Here is a 5,855-nt window from a genome sequence, read left to right as displayed (position 1 = left end):
GGCAGTTTATGTTTTGGGCCTAGAACCTTAAGTGTGTGGCTCCAATTGGTATGAAACCAATTGGAGGTGAAACTAGACACAAAATGTGCCAACTTTCATGAAGGAAGCTTACTAAAATTCTGCTTGTAAGGTAACTTGAAAAGTGACCAAATCTAGATTAGTGCATTTAAGGCCTGAAAATTGACCATTTGGGCAGCAGTTAGTATTTTGGCCATAACTCACTCAAAACAGGTCCAAATGACCTGAAATTTTGACCATGAATAGTCAAGACATATATCTACAAGTCTTATGAAGACACCAAAGCCCAAAAATGACCATAAGCAAGTCAAACAGCTTGTACACATTCGGGTCCAAAAACTGGCCGAACCTAAAATGACCTGAAATGACCTAAAGTGATCAATTTTGGTACATTCTGACCAGCAATAGTAAAATGACCATAACATGGTCTAGTAAACTCAGAAAGACCTGAAATTTTGCCCCGCGTGCAATAAGACATAGATCTACAAGTTTATAGTTTTGACCGAAACCCGAAAGCCGAGGAAACTAGGTCATCCGGCTAGGTCAAATTAGTATACCGGGATCCAACAAATTACAATAAAACGCAATATACATGGAAATAAATTTGGTAACATGTACCAATACAAAAAGGCTATAAAATGTGACATACTGGTAACATTAAAACCTAATTCACCTAGACTGCATCGAGGGTCAACATCTTAGGTTGACTAAGGAAATAATAGAATTCAATAAGTTAATTATTAAGCTTTATTCTTAGAGATAGTTTAAATGAGTACTGAAACACTTCAAATTGTGTTTCTCAGTTAGCAAAGACTCAGGGAAGGGGAAGAAAACACTGATTCAGAGCCAAGAGACAGTTATCAGAGGTTTGTGGACAACTAGTTTTTAACTGATTTTGTTTTGAATATTTCATATGATTAAATGACATATTTTTCTTATGTATTATGTTTAACAAGCATTGGATTTAATTCAATGATTATTGAAATTGTTATAGTATGTATGAATTTAGCTTTGTGAAATGGTATTTCCACAAGTATTAAGCATTGTTATGGATTGAATAAATTATGCTTTGGAAAATTGTGATGGTAATTTTCATGGAAAAATGCAAATTTATGATTTGAATTGTGATGAGCATAAAAATTATTGGATATTGGAATTGAATTTGAATCGAATTATATTGTGATTTATGCTCACTAAAAGGATTGTGATATTGTTTTATATCTCACTATAGATGCGTCGATGTATATTATACTATGTTTTAAATTATAGTTGTGTACCACTGAGTTCACCACTCGGCGATAGCTTTGTATGCTGTCGCAGGTAAGAAGAGCATAGAGTAGTGAGTAAGTTTCTTTGAAGACACATTCAGATCAGCTCCAGGTATATCATAGGTATACCCATGTACATAGGTTTTGATGTATGCATGTAATAATATGTATGTAAATTATTTGAGCAGTTGTATAAAAACTCTTGTAAAATATTTTGGTATGTAATTAAATGTAAATTATTATAAATGTAAATTTGGGATTTCATTTATCGGAATAGTTTTGTAATATTAATTTTGAGTCTTGTAATCAATAAAATGTTTCTTTTATGAGGAGATTGATTTGATTATTGAGATTTGAATTATGGGTTCAAATGAAGTTACTAAAGTTGTATTTGAGAAAACATATTGGGAGTGTGTTCTTTGCAGGTTTTGAAGAACTGTTTTCTCAAAATACAACCGGTACTTTGTCGAAATTTTGAAAAAAATTTTATAACACCAGATTTAATCGATGATTTAAATTTCATGAAAATTGTTTTAAAATCCCTTGTAGTATATTTAATGGATTATCGATAGGCGAAGCACAGTAATTCATTAGGTGTACTACGGGATCATGTTACATCTTACAGGGGAGTAGGGTGTGACATAAAAATTAAATTTTGTTAATGTGTTGGTGAATGAAAGTTTAAATGGTCAATTAGTGACCATTTGGCTATGTATGATGTGGAAATGAAGAGAGTTGTGGCTTGGTATTTGAGATTGGTAAGCTGCCTTGGTTGACCTGCAGGACTGACCATGAGTCCAGCAGGTTTGGGCAGCCATAAATGGAGTTGTATAGATTCAATTGGTACAAGGCCAATTGGTCATGAAACTAGACATATAATGGCACAACTTTGGTGAAGAAACCCTGCCCAGACAACCAAAGCAAGTTGGCCTAAAAATTACCCTAATCCGGATAACTTGCATTCTACCTAGGCAAAATGACTAAATAAAAAGTGTTTATTCATTTGGTGATAACTCAGTATAGAAAGGTCCAATTGACCTAAAATTTTACCAGCAGAAAGCTTAGACATAGACCTACAACTTTCATGAAGAACACAAATCCAAATTCTGATCATAACTTAGTCAAATTGCCAACCAAACTTAGGTTACCAAATCTGGCAGAACCAGTTTTGCCCAGAATTTTGGATTCTGTCCAATCCGGCCAGTTATGGTGTTTAGGCCATAACTTGAGTTACAAAACTCCAAATGGAGTTATTCAAAAAAGGAAATGTAATTAGACAAAATAAGAAACAACTTTCATGAAGACAACTTTTTCAAATTCCTAATGTACAAATGACCAATGGAATAGTAAACATAGGGCTTGAAATCTGAATATTGTGAATAATTAACACTAAGCTTAGAAATGGTATTGGCAACCAATACCAACAACTTTAGAATGCAAAATGTTGTATGTTGAGAGTATTAGAACCAATGTACCTATTGTCTATGCACAAGTCAATATTTTAGTTGACCAATGAAATGAATAGTAACACCTAAACTTAAATTTCAAGAATTGTAAATTTTAAAAGTGTAACATGCTCTAGTACACCTAGCAAGATTGGTTTGGATAGGATGGCATGCCAATAGGGTTCAGTTAGCAGTACTGCACATGGCATTATGCCATTTTGTGATTTCATGGCTTTTAGGCATTCTGACATTGTGTTGAGACTTGGCCTTGTGCCTAATGTTATTACAGCTTATTAGCTATTCTGTTGCACACCGGGAGACACATATGTGACTGATGGTGTGACAGCCCAAAGTATTTGATACCCAGTGCCAGTTTACCCGTTTATCCAGTCCAGTCATCCAGTATAGGTTATTTGGGCAACCAAAAATGAAGGTTGATAAATTTAATGAAATAATGAATATAACAAGTACCAAATAAATAAGACTACCAATAATTATCAAAAACTTGTTTGCATGAGACATCAATACACTCACTGCATATTTATTTTAATAGTTCTTTTTATTTTATTATTGGCACCACTAAGCATTATTGCTTAGCGCGTCACTTTTTGCCACGCGTAGGTTCTGGAGAGACAGACAAAGAGCCCAGCAGACCACAGACTGGGTGAGGTCACAGATCTGTCTAGCGTCAGAGTCACCTCTCATCTACAGTGCATCAATGGTAGGACCTTTAGGTCCCTTTTGAAATTATGTTTTTGCATTTTGTAATAGGTAGTAGTTTGTGATTTGTAAATTATGAACTCATGTAAATTAGTAAATTTATGTAATCATATGTTGATGTACATATTTGAAGAATTTTGTTAACTAATATAATTTGAGAATATCTTCTTAAAATTTTAGTTGATTTTGAATTTGAATGAAATTGTGGATTAATGTTGAGAACTTGATATGATTGCTAATATTGAGACCATGTTGATGGTTATTGGAGTTTGAGAATGATTGGAAATGATTATTGGAAGTGTTTTTCACAGGTTTCGAAGAACTATTTTCTCCATTTTTAGCCGGTACTCTGCCGGATTTTCTATAAAATTTTCGGAACCTCAAATAAATTATAATTTCAATAAATGACTTAAATGAATTATATTTCATAAATTGTACTTCATAACTATGAAAGAAATAAATTAGGAAGAATAAAAAAGTTGATTAAATCAAAATAGGGTGTTCCGGTACACTGTGTGGCATATCTTGCTCGGCTACACTGTAGACGGGTAAGGGGTGTCACAGTATAGTAGGTGTTTAGGTTAGGGGCTAGATAAATAATATGGGTAAGCAATAAATTTTAAGGGATAAAAATAGGCTTCAATTTGGCTACAAGGGATATATTTTAATTAAGGGTGGCTAAGGCTTAGTGAGGTTATATCAAAGAATGCATTAATCATCTCTTTATCAAATGTATGCTAGGATTTCACCTTGATAGGTCCGAGAGATATGTTCTAGAGTTAGTGAAGCAATTCTTGAGTTTGCTTGTGTTTCAAAATTTGTTCTCCTAATTTTACAATTTTAATGGGATAAATTAATAGTTATGAAGAGTTTTAGCCAGTCTAGTTCCATAAAAGAGATTAGCTTCTTCACAAACAACATGTTAGAATCCCTTTTTGCCTATCTAGATACGTTCATTCCTCTTTCCCATGGAGTTCAAATATTAGCTTACATAAATTTTGGTTATAGTGCTAAGTTTCACAATTTACAATCCAAAAATTTTCATGTAGCTGAATTTGACACACAAGAATAATGTAGCTGAATTTAAACAATGCAATGATTTACATGTAATGATATGCAAGTGCAAATGTATCCCCCCAAACTCAAATCAGACATTGTCCTTAATGTCAATATAATGTGTAAGATTGGATGATGCGTACAAAAATTTTAAGGAAGCATAATATTTATTAAGCATGGAAAATTTTTGAACATAAAGCAAATAAAAGAGACCTATGGTTTTAAGTTAGGACTAGGGCATGTAAGATATTACAATGAAGATCATATCCTATAGTCCTATCTCTAAAAGGCCTCTGATGATGATGATGGTGATCCTTGCTCCTCTTCCTCCTCATTTAGTTTGTCCATTAGAATGCCCAGCTTGTTATGTGCTTCCTGGAGGCTGTCCTCGATAGCTCGCATCCTACTGTATATTGTGTTCTCCATGCGCTGCAGGTATGCAAGGACCGGGTTCGTCGGTGGTGGTGTGTATGGAGGCACTCGACAAGGGATTCTTCGAACATCTGCTCTTGCCTTTCCTCTTAGGTTTGGGAAGTCTCACTGGGTCCCTCCCTTGCCTCGTCTCTCCGAGGAATGATGTTTCCTTCGGCGTCCACCAAGTAGCATTTGTTGCCCACCTTCTTACATATCCCCATGGATATGCAAATAGTCTGATCAATTCTCAATGTTTCAGTAATAAAGTGCAGTCTGTGATGTCCTGGAACAAAGTCAAAGTGGAGGGCAATGGTGGTGACAAGGCCTCCAAGCACTATGTGCCCGGTAGCCTGATGGAAAAGGTGTTGGAGATGGTTGCACAGGAAAAAGCCAGCGTTGCACCATTGCCCGATGACCATGCACCATAGGAAAAATAACTCACTGGCGTTGACAACGCCGAGGCTGTTGCCACAGCCCATTATGGTGTTAGCGGCAAACCGATGCATGTATCGCAATGCTGGACTAGTGATGCCTGTTGATTTGGATTTGCTAGAGTTGTAGGGCTCTGTGTTTGGTGTAATGGAATCCCAAAGTTGATGTTGTTGTACAACATGCAGTTCCTTGGGATTTCTTGGTGGCCGGTACTGTCAAAGCCGAAGATGGCATTGGACTCGTCCATTTTCATTACTCGGTCTACTCTAAGTAGGCGAAACTCGATTCTGCCCTTCTCTTCCCTATCGGTGGGCCATAAGTTGGCCTTGAAGCTACCCAAAAATTCCAGCATTGTGTCTTTATAGGCCGAAAATTGGAGTTGGGTGAACCTTGTCCACCCAATGCTGTCAAGTAGCCCATTGATTTCTTCTAGCAACCCGATTTGTTCTAAAAGAGGAAAGTCTATGTATTTGGTAGAGGATATTTTTCGTGAATGAAGTCA

Source organism: Hevea brasiliensis, chromosome 5 (assembly GCF_030052815.1).
Source record: "Hevea brasiliensis isolate MT/VB/25A 57/8 chromosome 5, ASM3005281v1, whole genome shotgun sequence".
NCBI lineage: Eukaryota > Viridiplantae > Streptophyta > Magnoliopsida > Malpighiales > Euphorbiaceae > Hevea > Hevea brasiliensis.
The sequence above is the reverse complement of the archived record's forward strand: the minus strand, read 5'-3'. Positions refer to the sequence as shown.